Source organism: Alligator sinensis, unplaced genomic scaffold (assembly GCF_000455745.1).
Source record: "Alligator sinensis unplaced genomic scaffold, ASM45574v1 scaffold533_1, whole genome shotgun sequence".
Classification (NCBI taxonomy): Eukaryota; Metazoa; Chordata; order Crocodylia; family Alligatoridae; genus Alligator; species Alligator sinensis.
The window spans coordinates 835056-855640 of NW_005842330.1; the positions used below are offsets into that span (position 1 = coordinate 835056).

A 20585-nucleotide genomic window follows, 5' to 3' on the forward strand; every position below is an offset into this window, starting at 1 on the left:
CAAGATCTTTACAGGACATAGAAACATAAATTCAAAAATTAAAATGCATTTAGTTGTTTCAAAACACACGAGGGCATACAATGAAAAAGAGAATGAAGCATATTGGCGGATAAAATACAAGTGCAAAAAATGTGACTACAATGATTGACTAGGTTATTATATCCCAGGCCTCAGGGGCTAAATGTCTTATGTGGACAGTAATGAGGAGGAAAATACACAGTAATAAAATCATGCTATAAGCAATAAATATCTAGCTCAAGTGAACAAATTATCATGGGGTGGCCCAGTATTCATACTGACTGAGTTTCGCTAGATTAGGATCCTTCTTCTTTCATATTTTTCAAATCTAATTCTAATGTGGCATAGTACAAAAAGTTAGAAATAAAAAATAACAACCATGATAATAAAGTTGAATAGAGAAATGACTGTATAAACTTTTAAACATCACTTAACTTCTAAACTCGGATGCAGTCAAGCCTGATTCATATATTTTCCCCTCCATCTGAGACTGCTACCATTAAAAAAAAAAAAACAGCCTCCAGTTATGGTCATGTTTATTGCATGACCTTGAAATCAAATATGTACTATTTTATAGTGTTCTTTTCTTTTGTGTATATCAGCTGATTACAATTTCACATGCCACCTTACACTTTCTTATTTATCTAGTGCTCTGTTCTGAACACTGAAAAACTGAAATGATGGAGAGAAGGCAAAAAAATTCATAATGGAAGAGAAATAAAACTAAATGTTTAAGTATTTCAGGGTATGTTTTGCAGTGTTGTGAATGGGTGTTAAGCATGCATTACTACACAGTGAAACATGCTCCAAATTTACTACTGTGTGTGAATTTTAAATTGTAAAGAACAAATAACTGTTATGCCAGCATTGTAATCCTTTGATATATGAAAAAGATAAGCAGTAACTGGCATGTTATTCTCTGTTGTGTTATAAAGTGACACTAATTGTAAAATAAATACAATAATTATATAACCTTAGCTAGAAATAATTGAAACACATGTAGGTTTTAGGTCTGCATTCCTTATACAGGCAAAATGGGTACTGGTGGCAATGGAAGCTATGAGTGCAAAAGAAATGACATATCAGGCCTCACATTGTTTATTTATTTTATTACTGGAGGACTTCTACATTTTTATGCGTTTTTGTGGTCAAGTCGTATCATGTTCTTCTTTTGAATTTGCAAGAAAAAAGTTAGGGACTTGAAGAATCCCTTACAGGGGAGGAAAATAACAAAATTTACCTTTTTATCACATCATAGTGAATCTGAATAACTGCACATAATCCCCCAGCCAGTGTTGATGTTATATATTCTCACCTGTGCTCAGCTCAGAGTAGATATGGATTTGTTAGAGTCTAAGGGCACTGACAGATGTGAAAAAAATCAACCAACCAACCAACTAACCAACCAACCACACTTTACTGGAAGAAGCAGCGTGTTAATTTGACCTGACTCCACAGCTTCTGTATAGACTGCATGCTTCAGTGGGGTTTCTGGCACTTTTATCTAATAGCTAATTCAATCAGCTATTAGATAAAAGCACCAAAAAAGCCCTGCTGAAGTGCCTGATCTATACAGAAGCTGAGAGCTGGGTCAAACTAACTCAATGTCTCTTCTGGGCATGCGCTGGGCTTGATGCAGGGGCATGCCGATTTTGAAATAAAGCACTTTTTATGTCTGTAAGCAGCCTGAGAGCATGTCTACTTGTAAGCTTAAATGTGCATTAGTTCACTGTACTGCGCATTAAAGTGTCTCATAAAAACCTGTGCAAATATGCTAATGTGCAGTAAAATAGGCTGCTGCATATTAAGCGACACTAAAAAAGCATGCACTTTCATTATTGCACAATAGGGCAAATATTAATGTACATTTATTTCCTACCTCATAGTGGAGGTAATAAATTTAATGTGCGTTAGGAAAAATGTATTAAAACACATGCAGACACACCCTGAGACTGACTCAGCAATCTATAAAGACTCATGCTAGTTCTGTACTGCCATGGTTCAAATCTCTGTCAGCCCATATTGCACACTGTTGGCATAAAGTGCAGTGGTTCTCAAACTTTTTATTCTGTGCCCACCTTCAGGCCTCTGGCCAACCCTACAATGGGGAATCTACATGTGCAATTAAGGTACATAAATAAACTCCAGAGCTTATTGCTCCCAGGCTCCACGTCTTCATGTCCATGTGGGATTGTAGCATGCTGAGCCAGGGCAGAGCAGCCCTGCCTGGCAAGGAATCCAGAGCCCAGGGGCTGCTCCCCTCTGGGATCAACATGCTGCAGAGGGGCTTGCTGGGTCAAAAGGGGGGTTCGACCTCGTGCCCCAGCCAGCTGAGACTGTTTACATGGGCACTGCTATGGAGTAAAAAAGAATAGTACTTGTATTTACAGCTACTATTGTTCTGCTGAGTAAATTAGTTTACTGCAGCATAGTAGGGGTGCACATGTAGATGCACAACATTTACTGCACAGCCAATTAGCCTACTGTGCAGTAAATGTCTCATATAGATGTACCCTATTTCTAGCAAACGTACCCCTCTACCCAAATCACATTTCCACACTCTACTCGTAACCGATCCCTGCTATAAACATTCCCAGTGCCAGGCTGCACCATATGCGTTAAATTTGCCAAGGGAAGCAGAAGAGTCACATTTACACAGGGATGCATATGGATTTATTAGCTCTCTGTCTCAGCATAATGCTGCAGTAAGGTGACTCTGCTGCTCCTATGTCATAGCAAGCACACACAGAGCTGTCTAGTGTTGGAACATTTGGTGTGGGCATGGGTTACTGGCATGGGTGTGAAGTCCAAGTGAAGCATCTCCTGTGGTCCAGTTTGAGAACTAGTGGCATAGCACACACATACATCCTACAGTCACTTAATGACTAAGCAAACTGTCACTGACATGATTCTATGGCTTTGTCTACAGTACAAAGATATATACATGTTTTGCCTGCATGGCCGTGTTGATTAGGGTTGTAAAAAGGTCAAATCTCCTAGCCAATGTAGCTATGCCTGCAAAGCCATTGGTGTAGACACGTTCTTGCCAAGAGATGAGGCCTTTTGTCAGCTTAAGTTATGTCATTCAGGGAGATGGCCTAGCTATGCTGGCAGCAAAATCCCTTTCTGTTGACACACACTGCTTCCTCTCACTGGGGGCTCATTTTTTATGTAAATGAGAAATCGTGGACATGGAACTAATTTTATCCAAAGTATTTTGCTACAAACAAATTCAGGGTGGGTTTATACCTCAAATTTGCTGTGCCAAACACACCACAGTGCACTGTGTGCAATACCTATGCTGAGGCTCTGCAGACAGGCTCATTAGTGATGCTGAGAGAGAGCAAAATAGTCTTCCTGCAACACAATGCAGTTTTTGTTGCTCTCCTTCCCGTTTGGAAGTTAGGGAACAAAGAACAGCGTGGCATGCTTGAATGTGCTGCTGCCTGGCATGGTAGATCTGTGGTAGGGAGACTTCCTGTATAAGATGCTGTATTCTTTACTGAACCAAAATAGGCTTACGCGTGTTGGGTATTTTATTAAGTCATCTATTGGGAAACTGATCAGTCTTAATTACAGTAAAGCTGTACGTAAATGAACAAATTATACCAAGTTAAAAGGGGAATGGAGGCACTTTACCACATATCAGTTAATCTGCTTTAATTGTTTCATGCTTCCTTTCTATTCCATAGTAAATGGAACTTAAATTTCAGGTAGTGCTTCTTTTGTTCAAGGTAAGCTGCCCTGATTAAACTTCCACCCACTGCAGGACACATGAAATAGTTACTGCAGATTTGATTACATGCAGCAAGTCCCTTCTCCCTTTTCAGTTGACATAATTTATTTATCTTTCTACATCCTAAATGGCAATCATTAATGTGTATTCAATCAGTTCCCTCGGCAATACAGTAATTAGTTTTGATAAAAGGAAACAAACAGCAAAACAAGTTTAAAAGGGAAGTGAATTGCATAGCTTCTGTCTACAGCAATACACGGTATCATTCTTGCATCCTTAGATGGATGGAATAAGAGTAATATGCAGCACAGAAACAAAGTCACATACACCTGCTATAATCCTAAAACAGTCATACACCACACGGCAGAATATGGAAACAGCTATTTGTAGGAGGAACAATACAATTTCACTAAAACTCTTCTCCTTTTCCTAGAGTAAACATTTTCTCCCACTAATCACAGGGGATGCATAGTGTTGATTTGTTTCTGCAACCTTGAATGGGCAACAGGAAGATTAAGAAAATTTTTGTCTGTCTGCTTCTGTCATTTGCCAGGCCCTACTATCTCATACTGTGTGCCAGACATGCTCCGCTTTCAAGGCTTAATCCAGAGATCATTAAAGCAAATGGTACGATATCCATTTGCTTCAACAAGTTTCGTATTCTTTCCTGACTTCTGTATACCTCCAGCAGCATTTAGCTTCTGCTCAAACTTAGGTGTGTACAGTGTTACATTTCTATTAATAAACTCATTTTAGTCCAGTAAAAGCAGTTGGTAAACATCGTTCACAATACTATGTCTACTCTAAAAATGGTGTAGAAAAATAAACCACATTCAATGAGGTTTAACTCTAGTGTGATACGGGCTGGTCATGTTTAAATGAATGCTTGTACAGTTCCCCTATCAGTAGAAGTTTCCTTACTGTTGTCTGGGCGTCTGACTGTGCACTACTTCCACCCCAACCCCACCCCAACCCCTCCAAAAAGGAACAGTCGATGACTTAGTCGGATTCCACTGATCCAGTGGAGTCAGAGACAAAACCCTTTCCCCTTTCAGCCCCCAGGCTACCTCTCCACAGCCCAGGGGCTATGCAGCAGTTAACCTTCCTGCCTAAGTAGGCATGGGGAAGCCATACACCAGAACCGCCTGGATCTGCCAGCACCCTTTGGGGCACATCAAAGCTGGCACCTGCAGCCCACATATGGTGGCTGCAGGCATGAAGCTCTTAAGCACTAGGGCCAAAAGCATGAGTACAAAAAGCCTACCCCCCTCCATGCTACTTGAGAACCTTGGGCCTGCAGCCTGCATACATGGGGTGCAAGCAATGGCCGGAAGAGGGACAGGGAAGAACAGAACCCCAGTGTGGCACTTGAAAGCCCCATGCCTACAGCCCCATACATGGTGGCAGTGGTAGGATTTCCCATGACCAGGGCACCAGGATCACTACAGTCAAAGCTCCCCATCCATCCTCAAAGCTTCCACTTCAAAAGACAGCAAAACTCTCTGGGTCTGCCATCCGACAGTCTGGCAGCTGAGAGGCTAGGAGGGAGAGGATGTTGTTAGGAGGAGGTATGGTCCCCTGGGGCCACAGCCAACTGCAAAACACAATGGGATGCATGCTCTGGGGACCACTGACTGGATGCCCTTCACAGTGCAGTCTATTTGTAGGACAGGCAGTTTGCAAGTTGAACTCTTGCATGACCTTCAACCATAAGAGTTTTCAGCTGCTTATTCTAAACTGTTTAACTTTCAGTGGTCCATGAGAACTCTTGTATGCATCCTTAGTTGGTTCACAAGTGCTGCTGGTATATAATCAACCACGGATAGGTAGTCTATAACCATTTATGACTACAACTCCTTTGTGCCAATACAGATTTCAATTAATCCATTACTATTTCTACAGTTTAAAGCCTCATCTTTTAATGGTTTTACCAGTATTTTCTCCTATATACTAGTATTTAGCACCATTCCCCTTAATAGAGACCACAAGTAAGGAGTGTTTAGCAAATAAGAAATGTTTTTTCATAAAATGCTTACCTATTATACCCAAGAAATAATGATAAAAAGACAAAGTTTATTTTGTCCTATACCGCAATTCTGAATAAAACAAATCTTAAAAAGGCATAAAACATTTTAATGAGGATATTCAGTTAACTGGGAATAGCCTATTTGCCAAATATACTCTCATCAAGCACGTTCCTGCACAGTACAGTGAGGATCACTCAAGAATGTAACAAAACAAAACAAAGTTCATATTTTTATATGGTCTACAACACACAGTTTATTCAAGGATAAAGAAAGTGTTTTCACATTATTCAGGGTCCAAAAAGAAAATCAAAATACAATTATTTTATCCCATCTTCTTTTCAGGATGCAGAGTCCAGTCTTGGTGCATGGGACCCAACCATGGCAGCGCAGGGCCTGATGACATTGGGCTGGGGCAGTGTACAGCAGGGGTGGGCAACTATTTTGGGCGGAGGGCCACTTACTGATTTTGGCAAGCCAGAGGGACACATGACAGGCAGCCAGGGGCAGATAAATATTAATTTTGCTAAAATTTTAGGGGTCCCGCGGGCCAGATAGAATCGCCTGGAGGGCCGCATCTGGCCCACAGGCTGCATTTTGCCCACCCCTGGTGTAGAGTCTGATCTGGGTATGAAAGGCTGAGCTGCGGTAGCATGGGGCCTGATTTGAGCATGTAGGGTGGCACAAGGTTCAATCCAAGTGCTCCAGACCAACATGGTATGGGGCCTGATCTCGACACATGATGCCCAACCAAGCATGCCAACCGCACAAAAGATATAGCTCACAGATGGTGCCTGCACTTTTTCATGCACAGCACTCTGTGAAATAATAAAGGGGCTCCACTTGAATTGCACAAACTTGGATCTTTATTAGATCCACTGTGTTTGTGCTCAGTGTTGCTGCTTGGAGTTATGTGGTAAGGAGTCTGCTCTGGGCTATTGCAAAATTCTCCAAGCATGCTGAGCTTCTCAGTGTCACCTTCCCAATCACCCCCCATGATAACTTGCATTCCAATCTGCACGAATCTGCAAGTTGTTACATGCACCAGGCATCTGGCCAGTGGGGCCAAAAGTTTGAGTACTGCTTCTATAGAGCAATGATCCCACATCTAATTTAACCCTTGCTGGTCTGGAGACCTATTATAAACTTCTGAAAAGTAACTAAGGGCCAGATCTTTAAATACAGATCTTGACATGGAGCCTAATGGAAATTAGAAAATCCCACTCGGTGATTATTTGCATCCTTACATGCCTAAATTGCTTTAAAAATTAGCCTTTGAGTAGTTTTCAGGATTCTATCCATAGGCTTTTTCTCGACCCAGGAAGCCCTCCAACACTTAAGAGAGGCAATGGATACTAAACCTTATTAAGAAGCTTTTATCCGCTATCTAAATATGGTTCTTAAAGATATTCAGTATTTTATGGTACAATTTAGTAGCTGCTTTAGTTTTTCATATGGCAGAGAGAAGGGTCAAGAAAACATAAAAATCAGAAAACACTGAAGGCTGCACTCAGGAGACTATGCTATACTAACTTACTGCTTTTTAGATGCCAAAACCATAGGAATCTTTCTTTATTGCCATGTTTCTGCTGAGATGACAGAAGTCAGAAAGAAAAGGATACATTTTGGGTCCAAAAACTCAGATTCCTGGAAGTCTCTTTATAAAGAAAAAACAAACTCATAGGACAACAGTACATTTTAAAATACAGTACATTATACTGTATATCAAGCTCTAAAGCATTTAGCATTGATACCATAGTTACCATTACCACAGCTCTTGTTAATTAACTGGAAAGTTATGAAAGTTTTCTCTCTGAAATAATTACAAGATGTCTTTACCCCGGTATTCAAAATAATATTATTTAACTATGATTACTACTAAGTTGGCAATTAAGCAGGGAATATACCAAAAAAAGTTACATGTCTGTGTCTATTTAGTCCATTTACATGAAGTAACATAATGAATGAGTACACTATTTATACATGAATTAATATCTAAAATTTACTTAGGCTTAGAGTGTATAGAAAAGCACAATGTGACAAAATGAACTTTAAATACACTGAATAAAAATGTAGTACAGCCTACATCCTTTATATGACTAAGGATGTTAGACAAAACATTGGCCGATACATACTGACCATATTTACTGAAGCCCCTCATCTAAGAATTGAATATGAGGGCGGTGGAGGGTGGGCAGAGGCTGCTGTGCCTCGGCCTATAGCCCCTACCCAAGGTTGGGGCCATAATCCCAGAGGTGGGCAAAATATGGCCCATGGGCTGGGTCCAGCCCACCAACTGATGAGATCTGGCCCGTGGGCGGGTGCACGCCAAATAAATGGATCCGGTCCATGGGCAAGTAGCAACTTTGGCTCTAGTAGCCACATGGGCTAGGGACAGACATTACACATTAACCAGTTTAAGCGATCAGCAGGGATCCTGGTTATCCGTGATAAAAAAAATCACAAATTCACTGATAAAAAATTGCAAATTCTTTGATAAAAATCCCCAAATCCGTGGTTAAAATTATATGCCCCCCACAGCACTGCTGGTGTCCCTCACTCCCCCACCCCCTCCAGTCCCCCAGCCCTGCTTGTGCCCCTTCCCTCCCACCCACAGGCCCTGCCCCCCAGGCGTGCTGGAAGGAGCCCCCAGCTGCCCGGGCTACAGGGCCAGGGACCCAGGTCTGCAGCCCCCTGCCCCCAACTGAAGGCAGTGGCTGCTACAGCAGGAGCATGAGCTGGCTCCCCACTTGCTGCTTGCTTACTGCAGGCTCAGGCAGTGCTGACTCCCAGTGGCAGTGTGCACTGCCAGGGGGCAGGCAGTTTTCATGCATGGCCCTACTGTGCCCTGTCGCACCAGTCAGACACGCTGTGCTCTGGAGGGCCTGGGGGAGGGTAGCAGAGCAAAGAGTGCAGCATTTTTGACCCAGGGTTTGCAGCTGGCTAGGCACTCTAGCTGGTGGATGGGGGGTTTGCAGTCTCCCCACTCTGGGCCAGAGTCCTGGCCAGCTACAACCCCTCCCTCCTGGCCAGGGAGTGGCCAAGCTGGCTGGGGATGAAGGAGCAGGGGAGGCTGCAAACCCTGCCCCCCTCCTCCCGGCCAGAGTGTCTGGCCAGCTGCAAACCTCACCACTCCTTGAGCCCCTAGCCAACTTGGGCACTCCCTGGCCGGAGTGCCGGCCGAGAGTGGGGGTCTGAAGCTGGCCAGGAGTGGCGGGGGTTTGCAGCTGGCTGAGCACTCCAGCTGGACGTGGAGGGGCTGCAAAATCCCTCCTGGCCAGAGTGCCTGACCAGCTGCAAACCTCTCCACTCCTTCAGCCCCTAGCCAGCTCACCCCCACCAGCCCACTCTTCTATGCATCTTAGATGCTCGAGTCCAGTATGCGTGGAGCCAACTCGATCTATTCAAGACCAGAGTCAATATTATCATCTCAGCTAGGCACCTATATCTGTTCTTTCAGAGAAGACAGCTTGGCTCAGGAATTGCTTTTAAAATGTAGGTGTGTAATAAGGCAATGCTTAGAAGACTTACCAAAGAAGTGGGACACATAGGTTCAACCTTGCATTTCCCATTTCCCAGGAGAGTGACAGCTACAAGTTATAGGCTGTTTTAGGGCTGGTGCACCCTCCTCTCCTCATGATGAAGCTGTGCCAGTGTGCAGTGTAGAATGAAAAGTGCAGGGATTCTGGCCCCTACTCTCCAGGGACTGTTTCTGTAATATGTAACTGCTACATATGAAATCCAGAAATATTCACAGGAGTAAATACCAGAATTAAGGACACTCTCCTTCTAGTTATGTGCTCTAACCCAGAGGTGCCCATGGTGCCACAAGTAGTACAGGCAATCTCTGTGTGTGTGGCACGTGGCACTTCAGGGCGGGACAGGCAACACAGCTGCAGATAGGGCAGAGAGCAGAAACCAAGGAATCAGATCAGGCATGGGGCACAGGGCAGGGAACAGAAAGCAGAGTACCAGATTGACAAGGGAAAGGGATTACAGTGGCATTTGGGAAGAATGTGAGGCTAATTTGTGGCACTTCTGCCAAAAAGTTGGACCCTACTATCCCAAGCACCAGCCTACAAAAAGTCTACTTCATGTGCTTTTTATGATATCTTGAATCTTGAACCTTTGATGCACACTGGCTCATCTTAATAAATAGGAGAGATTGACTCTAATTAAGAATAACCTATAATCTGCTGGTAACGCTCTCTCCTGGGAGACAAGAAAAGTGGAACCCCCCTTCAGGTAGTTGAAGGCTGCTATTAAATCCCCCCTCAGTCTTCCCTTCTCTAGACTAAATAAGCCCAGTTCCCTCAGCCTATCCTCATAAGTCATGTGTCCCAGTCCCCTCACCATTTTTGCTGGCCTCCGATAGACCCTCTCCAATTTGTCCACAAAGCCTTAAGGGCACGTGTAGCCTTAAGGGCATATTGCATGACTCCATTCCTCCCCTACACCATACCCCAAAGCCTCCCAGGTGTTATCAATCCTTGACGTTCTCATTTCACCCTCTCAGCTCCTGTCTGGGTCCTCAGACCTCCTGGTCCCTTACTCAGCCTCTGCCTGAGCTCTTGGACATCTGGTCCCACTCATGAGTCCAAGAATGTTCTCCAGGTTCTTGGACTCATGGCTCCACACACAGCCCCTTCTCTAGGCCTACAGACCCCTCAAGTCTGGCTCTCAGCCCCCTCTGGGCTTGGGGACCCCCTAGTTCAGTTCAGTTCAGCTCCCTCTGGGCCCATGGACCCTCTGGTCCATGTCTCTAAAATAGGCCTTTGAGTCTGCCCCAGCGGGGTTCAAGGCTAAATCCTGGTGCAACTAAATCAAAGCACCTGCTTCCTTTAGCAGGCACCCAAACCCTCTGTGGACTTAACCTAAAATGAGAGCTACCTACCTATAGACAGGATCCCCTCTCTGCTCCAGGTACCTTCCCTTGTCTCCAGATCTGAAGATTTTCTTATTCAGCTCCACTGCCAGTGCAGGAGTCCTGCTGCTCTGCTGTTAGCAGCTCCTCCCTTCGTAGGTGCTAGGGCCAGACACCTCAACTAGTTCAGGCTCTGGACTTATATAGCTCAAGCCTGAGACCTCTAATCAGGTGAGTCACTCATTAGTCCCCTTCACCATCTGCAAGTGGCCCCCCTGGCTACTTGCTCCCTTAAAGGAGCAGGCGTGTTCTAGGGCCCTGTTACACTGTATCAGAATTCTAGGTATCTAGGCAACTTTGGAGTCATAACTCTGAAGTGCCAGGGGTAGACACTTAAAAAGAAGCCAAGCAAGATTTATTGTATCACAGTTTGGGACTTAGGTACCTGCATTCCGCCTAACTCCTACTTCAGGCACTTAATCCTCTATCATATCTAGGTGCAGACTGCGTGATATTATCTGCAATCAAAATACAGCCTGCAAAGCTACTCTTTTATTTTGTCTGCACCAACCAAAATTCAAAGTAGTCATAGGCATTAGCTTAGCACTCAAAAACCATATATTTTACATAATCATTTGAATCACAGACTATCTAGACAACAATCCCTCCGAATCTTTACAGGGTCATCTACTGTTCGCACTGATGAACGTTTTTAAAACAGGTCAAAGAAAACATTAGAAGCCTTGTGAGCAAGCAAAACCACAATATAACACTGGGGAAAGGCAGAAAGGAGAAAAAGGCTTTTAATTGTTTCTGAAATCTGAAACCTCCTTCTGTTTTGCTCCAGATACATAAATACATATCCAAAATTAAATGGGTATATTTGAATTGCAGTAAATAGTTAGGCTGAAAATTAAAAAAATTAGAAAGTCCATTAAATATGGTGGATTAAATTGGGCCCTAAATAACAAGGTGAAACAAATGAATTCCTAACAGGTATTCAAACAGGATGAAAAGGGGATTGCTGAGTAGACTCCTAGGCTGCCAGTGCCTCACGCTTTTCATATTTCCAACTACAAGTATTATACAGAAATGAGTATATTTTCTGCTATGAGAAGTGGACTGTTTCCAAATCCCTTGCTGTTAGTCTACCAGGTATTTCAGAAATAAAACTTCAGCAGCTTTCATTTTTTGATATCCCCCACAAGTATTGCTTTTAAGACTATTATTCTGTTTCTTACATTTCTGTAAGCTTTTAAAATGCCTATTTTCTTATGACTTTACATAAGATCCAAAGTAGGCCAGGATTCCATTTTAATTCACTAAATGAGCCTGAAGTACAGTTTTAAGGTAATTATGGAACAGTTCTTTGCATCCAATTCATAGTCCTCTTATACAGATGCTGTATTATGTAGATCATTTGTATTTGCTTAATCCTCTTATTCAAACTTATACGGAAGTATTTACAACTAGTTAGAAATTCTTTTATCTCTATATTTGCATAATTATATGTTGGCCTTCACACAAGCCTAATCATGTCAAATATTGTTCCAAGGTGCATAAACCTAGATTTAATGTCATATCATGCTGATTATGAAGAATTTTTGCTTAAAAATACATAAGCTTTTTGTATATCTGCTAATAAACTACATGCAACTATATGCATAAATTATTGACATTGCTTTTTATTAGAAACCATGCCAGAGCCAGGTGCAAGATGCACAAAAATAACATAATATCTTCCACATGACATTATTTTCAGAGGGAGATGATAGGTGCTAAGCTTTATTGATACTGTAGTCCCAATTGTGGGTACTCTGCTTTTTTGAAAAATGGACTCTAAGTCAATATGGTCAATCTTTTGAAGACTTGTGAGGATGCCTACACTGCAGACCACAGTGTAGTATAGAAATATGCAAGACAAGAGCAAAGAAGCTAGCTCATTCACAAAAGAACTAAGATTAATTATCCCACATGTAACTCTGTTGTTATAATTATATGGCTTCTGATATATAAGATAGCTTGTTAATGGGTAGCTCAGGCATTTCTATACTACACTATGGTTTGCAGTATAGATGTATCTTTAGATGACTAAATTCATGTTGTTTACTGCTTATTATTATGGGTTGAGTTAAACCTGAGGGGAAGACATAACTCCCATTTTTCATTTAAATGAGTTGTAAGAAGCTATTAAGCAACCTTACAGAACCAGATACCTGAATCAACTACAAGCTTCCAACTAAAATATAAGAATATGTAACTGGTCAGGAAGAAAAAAAAAAAGCACAGATAAAGCTGCTCAGGAATTTGAAAAACATGAAACAAGTGCTTATTTATGAATCTTTTTTAGTAAAGATATGCATATGTACGTGAAAGAAAAGTATGAACACCACCACAAAGAAAGGAGAAAAGGCAACAAGGAGGTATCAAACACAGTAGTATTGGTCCTAAGCCTAAGAAAAAGCTAAGACTGAACGTTTTGGTTAATGCTGTCTAGGAGATGTATGATGCTTGGAGAGGGAAATCACTTCTATACAATAATTTGAATTCTTCCAACATATTGATTGTGTGTGCAACCCCATTTCTTTTGTGTGCCCATGGAATCAGAATGGTTTGAGCAGCAGTATCTGCTGGACCATGTCTGTGCCCTTCATCTCCCAATTTTAAGGCAAAAACAGACAGAGCAACCAACCATCCCTCTTCCTTTACCAATACAAAGAAGCTATTATACCAGGGGTAGACAGAGTATAGCCCAGGGTTTAGATCCAGCCCACCAATTGATTTTATCTGGCATGTGGGCGGGCAGCAGCAGTGTAAAACAGGCCCTGGGAGAGCTGTTTTCAGGTCCTGGCCTCTGCTCCTAGGTGGCAGCTCTGGCCTCCGCTGGTGCTACGAGGGACATTGGGCAAAAGCAGCCCTGCTGCCTGCCCACATGGCACCACACAGCAGTCTGGGAAATGGAGTCTGGCCCACCCAGGGGCAGAACAATGCAGAGATCCATGGCCAGGCTCCATCCCCTGCCTCCCTAGCTGTCAGTGTGGCCAGCAGATACCGCCGATTCTTGCCTCAGTGGGCCAGGGCACGCTAGAGCCACAGGTGGGTTTATGCTCCCCCTTCCATTGCTACTCTGATGCCAGCTCTGACCTGAATGCAGAGTGATGGCTAGTAAATGATATTTAGAGATTTGCTTTAGGGAATTGGTTTGTATATAAAGCAGATATTGTATTAGTACAATGGTCCAGAGAAACATTCCTCAGATTAGATGTAAGGAAAAAAACTTCTTTATGGTCTGTGTGTCCAGAGTCTAGAACAGACTCCCATCAGAGATGGTACAGTTACCTTTCCTGGAGATCTTCAAAAGATGACTGGATGCACACCTCGCTGGGGTCATCGGACCTCAGCAATGTTTCCTGCCTTAGAGAAGAGGGGCTGGACCTGATGATGCCATGAGGCCCCTTCCAGCCCCTAACTTCTATGAATCTATGAAACACCAAGGGTTAATTTGTTTCTAAAAGCATGTTTGTGACACAGTTTCCTACAAGGCAGACACCACGTCTGAGGCCAATGGACAAGCGAGCATAAACAGGCTGGGAAACTGAAGATATGTACCACACTGTTCCATACCATGAGATAAGGTGGTACATCACAGTGACCAGCAGCAGAGCCCTGGGATTTCCGGTTTTGGTGGATGGACCAAATTAGGAGGCTGGGGAATGCCCCAATTAAGACACCAGTAAATGCCCAAATTAAGATGTGTGCATGTGATGGGTTTGGGAAACAAAGGAATATGCTGACAAAACAGAACATGGACAATATGGTGACCACAGGAAGACCACTCAATAATACCTGGGAATGAAGAATCATCAGAGGAGAAAAGGGATACAAAAGGAGGGATTTTAGAGTAGCAAAGGGCTCCAAGGGGCCACCATGGACAGAGGGTGTACCACCAGACTGTCAAGCCTACCCCACTGAGTGACGGGTGGGCCTCGGCCCTCGGCCTCCAGGCTTCTGTTGACATCTGACATTCAAGAATGAACCACAGAGTGATGCTTGTGTACTGGTCAGATGTACCTTTCCTCTGTGATAGCCCTACGACTGGCAAATATAAAATCGGGGAGTGGGAGACTTTGTTTGCCTTGCCTGCATTATTCTTATATGCTATCACTGTATATAAATACAATTTGCCTATTATTGAATGGAAGAAGTTGTGGTTGGGGGCATTTGGGTCTTCCCAGAACAAGGAATCTCATAGGGCTGTATGAAGCTTCAGTTGCTGATTCGATTCAGAGGAGATTCAGTCCAATTTGGTGGCTGAATCTCTGAATCCAATCAAATCAGGAGACCCATTAATCTCTCTGAATTCTTTTCAGAGAGATAAAATAATTCGGCCACAGACACAGCTTTATATTTTTTTTTTATGTACCACGAGGTACCAGGCACAGCTTGTGAAGGCTGGGAATGTGGTGCAGATGGAGCATCCCATGGGAGCACGGGGGAGTCCCCCTCATGCTCGGTGGTGGACCTGGAAGTGGATCAGAAGTACTTCTGATCCACCCCCTTTGCCCCCCAACTTGGCAACTGGTGCCTCCTGGGATTGTGGGGGTCCCCGGGGTCCCCTTGTAGCTCATCATTGAGCCTCACAGGTACAGGAGGTCCCAGGTGCACTCAGCAGCGGGCTCAGAAGTGGACCAGAAGTATTTCTGGTCCACTTCCAGGTCTACCACCAACTGCATGGGCCCCCGCCACATGCTTCCATGGGATGCTCCATCTGCCCCACCATCTCAGTGTTCACGAGCCACGCCTTGTACCTCGAAGTATGTAGAAAAAACATGCAAAGCTGTGTCTATGGCTGAATTGCTGATTCTCTGAATCAGAATCAAATCTTCAGATTCAGATTTGGCTGAATCAAATTGGGACAGTGATCCAAACCAGCAAATCGAATCACTGCCCCCAAATCAGGCCAAATCTAAATCTGAATCGAATACTGCTCGCTTCACACACCCCTAGTATCTGGGTCATGAATCCAGTGCCCACACAGGGAGCGTGCGCACGTGTGTGTGTGTGTGTGTGTGTGTGTGCCACCTTCAACAGCTCACCAAAACACATTAAGTAGCTCTCCAACCCAAATGTTTGCTCACCTCTGTTTTATACTCTTCAGTAATATGGAAAGGAGAGCTGGCCATGAATCACATATCTCAAGAAATCCAGGCACCGTGCAGAAAATTAACTTATTTTTCTTCTTTGAATGTTCAGTTGTATGCTTTTGTTTTTACTTCTGATGACTCAAAAGCACTTGATAGTTGTAGAGGACGGTAAAAGCATACTCTACCAAAATGAGCGTAGATCAAGATGTTCATACTACAGAAATATTTAGCAAAAGTAGATGGACCTACATACATATAAATTCCAATCTGAAAAAGCTGAAGAAGCCACCAGGTTTTGGGGTCTTTTTTTGGAGGAGTGAACTTTATCCTGAACTGAAATTACCCAGCTTACAGTGCAGCTCAATACCCTCTACTATGTACTTAGGTAATTGTTGGGTTGACAGCCTAATTTTCAGATTAGCTAACAAATAATCTAGGGACTGTTCTACATGATTTTTAGGTGATATCTAAATTGTACAGAATGACCTCCTGCTTTCTCCTGAAAAAAAACTTTGGAGAGGAAGTTAGAGTACAGTCTAAGTATAACCTTGCTTCTATGAAAATGTTATGTTGTAAACTAATGATAATAATTTGCAGTTCATACAAGTCTGTATAGCTGCCACAAAGGATGAGCTAAAGAACACAGTCATTTGTCTGAATCAAAGAGCCTTTGAAGACAGAATTAGTGTGTCAAGGATGGGGGTAATTCTTAGACTGGAGGAAATTCCTATGGAAGTCTCTTGAGAAACTTGACCATTGAAGGAGGAAAGAAAATTGTAGGGTCTTGAATCACAGATGATAAGTAGAAGTAGGTACTAAATATGCAGGAAACATGAGGCAGTCCACAAACCTTCAGAGAGAATAAATATACAAGGGCAAGGGAGCCAGAATTTACTAGGGATAGGCTGTAATAAAATGACATCACATAAAAATAATTCATTGGCCTGCACATACAGAACTAGTAGAATCTTTTCTATTTTGAGTCAGAATAGTCTCCACATCTTTGTAGCAGTTTTTTTTTCCCCATAACCCAGACAATTTGCCTGCTGCAGGATGCAATTAAGCTAGGTCCAGAGAGGTATGTTCATATCATACTACTAGTAATGTTTAGAAGGCGAGACAAGAGGTATCTGGATGTTCACTTGATCTCTAGTTCTTAAGCTTGAACTAAACCAACAACCAATGCAGAGTCCCATTTGATCTTTCTTGAGACTGACAGGATTAACTGTCTCAGGAAACATATACAAGAAACCAAGTCTATGGAATCTAAACCGCATCCACATGCTGGAACGATAGACATGAAGCTCAAGAGCTGCAAAACTCATTGTCATCAACAGCCCCTCAATACAAGGATAACTGTCTTCTGGTAAATAGGAAAGTCATTGTTAGGCCCACAGATGATTGAGGAAGCCAATCCAAGATCTTTGTGTTTACTGGAGATGTGGCAAATGGTTCCAGGGGAAAGAGGAAATCCTAGTGATATCAGGTCACCGCTATTTTCCTTTGACTCTCAGCCCAGAAGCTGTGCGCGCTGGCTAGAGCCGGAGCCCTCCCATGGATGAGGTTGGGAGTGCAGCAGTGAGAGCTTGGGGCCAGGTAAGATACAGTTAATTGGTGGGCGCCCACCCATGGACCAGACGAATTGCCTGGTGGGCTGCAAGTGGACCATGGACTGCATTTTGCCCAAACTTGCATTAAGGCAATGTGATAAACTCTGGCACGGTTTGCCCTGGAATTTATCACAGCACCTCGATGGCATGTGTAGATGCTCAAATTGCTACAGTTGATGGCACGTGTGCAGATGCTGTGCCCAAGACTGCAGCAGTGAGTCAGGGTATCTTTATTACTAGACAGTTGCAGGAGAAGTGCCATGAGCAAAACTGAGCTCTTTACATGGCCTTCATTGACCTGACTATGGCTTTTGATTCAATCAAGAAAGAGGCCTGGTGGAAGCACCTGATGATATCTGGATGCTGTAAAACTACCTAGGTTATCAAAAGTTAGAATTATGAAAGTTAGGGTCAACATTTTTTATTTTAACTGACATATGAAGATGTTTAGTTTATTTATACATGGAAAGGGGTGCAAGCTTCCTTCTGGAGATGAGCAAACTCCCCAAACTGAGAAGAAACCATTTCTCTTAATCAAAGTTTAGGAAAGGACGGTACTTATTGGTGTAATAAAATCCTAAGAGAAAGGTCATTGAATAAAGAAGAGGTAAGTATGAAGATAAAGAGTAAAAGGTCCCTAAAACTGTACAGAGTATTTTCCCTGTATTATTTCTATCAACTGTTAGTTGGTAAAAGTACTGTTTTGATATACTGCTTCCTGAAATAATGCAAATGTTCCCCAACAGGGAATCTTAGATTGAGTGCTAATATAATGCCCATAAAACAGACTGCTTTAAAGAGGTAACTGTCTATTAATAGTGATCATTGCTGTAAGTCTCCTGTGAATGCTTTTTTCCTTAAGAGAATTTAGATGCACTTCAATATGACTGGCAAAATGAAGTAAAAGTTATTAATGATGACATAAGCTCCTCTTGAATTGATGAGCATATACATCCAACTCCTGAGTCCCCCAAAACACAAATTCAATCATCAGGACACCAAAACCTCCGTAAGTATATGAAATGCCCCATCATTTTTTGAGATAAAAACATTGCTTTTGTCACAATGAAGATTTTCAAGACAGTTCTGGACTGCTGTGGCTATTTAAGAGGATTGGCATCATGCTGCGGCATTCTGATTGATGACAGTGTAGATGTGGTATCAGTAGTATTTCTAGCTACCTTCAGTGAAGATCTAGCTGTTCCTTCACAACTGATTGTTTGAAGACCTGCCTAGACCCCACTGAGATCTTATCGAAAAAAAATCTGATGCTCTGCACTAACTGAAATAAGGCGATGAGAGAGCCTGATAGTAGATATCTGAAATTGTAAGGTGGCAGAAGAGCAGCTTTTCCTGTCATGTTGTCCAGCTTCTTGCCTTTTGAGGTTGATTTTAATAGCTGGAGCCTTGCCCTTTCTTTAGCTGCAGTAACAGTTAAAGAAACAGATAATGGATCTGAAAACTGACACTCAAATAGAGGGATGCTCAACCCTTGGCCTGCGGGCCAGAATCAGCCAATGGGCTTGTGTCATCTGGCCTACTGGGCTCCCAATGGGTCTGAAAATTTGGCAATGGGGCAGTGGTGGCAATATTAATTACTGCACCTCTGCTGCCAAATTTCCAGACCTGGGAAGAGCTCTGAAAGCCAAAGAGCCATATCCTGCATGTTAGATTGGACATGCAGGGCTGGGGTAGTTCATAGCACAATCTGGGTACAGTCATGCCCAATTTAGACATGGTGGGCCAGGGGTGACATAGGGCCTGATCCAGGCACATGGGACCCAACCGTGCATGCTGACCCCACAAGAGAACTGGCCTATGGACTGGCCCTGTGACATTCATCTGGCTCATGGGGCAGAAAGGTTGAGCGCTACTGCTTAAATCCAATAAATGAAACTTTTTTTTTTAGTTCAAGATACAGAAGTTGGAAGCTGCCATAGAAGCTAAGCAAGTTATACTCTCTTTTTGGCATACTATAAATCTGTCAGGAAGACACGTGTAAAAAAAAAAAACCTCAAGCAAGTTATATCCTTTCTTTTTGAACAATCTGGATATGGAACAGCAAATGTCTGCCATTCTGCAAAGCAGGTTCTGAGAGGAAATGTTGTTGTGTGTATAAGCAACGGTACACAACTTTTTCAAGGTGGTGATGGTAATGATGATGATGATGATGATGAAATGTAGATATCAATGACCTCACCAGGTTCATGCTGGGTATCTCCTCAACAGCCAGAGGTGGTGAAATACCAGTTACTAATTTTGAGTACTACTGATGACTCCTGCACGAATGCAATTTAGTTTCTGATACAGCAGAAAAAGTGGTTCCTGATATAGCCACCTCTTTGTAACAGGATGTCCACTACTCTGCTGATGAAGGCCATGAACATAGTTTGTAGAAGTAAAATGTCAGCCACCAAGGATGGGAATCCTATTCAGGAGATCCTAGAATCTCTTCCCTAGACTCTATATGTACTATTACCCCTCTTTCTGGAGGATCTGCCTGAAACACATGGATCATAAAAGAGATCATTTCATAGGGTAGTCTGCCCGTCTAAGAGGGAAGAGTCAGCCCTGTTCAGAGAACCCCATTACAGGCCATTTGGATAGGCAGGGAGCGTCCTACTAGGATCTTTAGAAAGATCCCAGAAGAGTATGTAGGAGAGGAGAAAGCAAGCTGTGAACACAACAGCTTGCTTCAAGAAGGAGCCAAATTGCTGTACTGGGGCCAGACCCAAAAGGTGTTTCTCTTTTAGTGTCTGGGACAGATAGAAGGGCTTTCTTTTGTTTGCTTGCTAGTTTTTTAAAGATTGTGTTTTATTTGAGAGGACTGGCTGAGGAGCTCCTCAGGGAGCAAAGCCCACTTGTAGGACCAGCAGGTAAGTGACCAACATTTGGATTCTGAGGCAGAGCAGGAAAAAAGACTTTCTCCCCTAAAAGAGAAGCTGACCTCTTAGAGGTCTCCAGGTTGTCTCTAGATGCTGGTGGCAAAGAAACAGGACCGAAACAGTCAAATCCCTGGATAGTGTAAATGTTGGCAGCAATGTGTTGGCATAATAAATATAGTAACAGATGTTGCCAATACACTTCGAACCAAAATCATTTGGATGGTTATACCCAGGTTGCAGACAAAGAGTGGGAGCATAATAAAACTTAACTCAAAGATATGTCAAAACATGTGGCCTAACCCAT

At 42.9% G+C, this 20585-nt stretch overlaps 1 protein-coding gene across 1 annotated transcript in view; it reads right to left on the reverse strand.

The window, feature by feature from the left end:
• Positions 1-20585, reverse strand: part of LRP1B (LDL receptor related protein 1B) — a 1375759-nt gene that overhangs the window by 682230 nt on the left and 672944 nt on the right. The gene's annotated exons all lie outside the window — the stretch shown is intronic.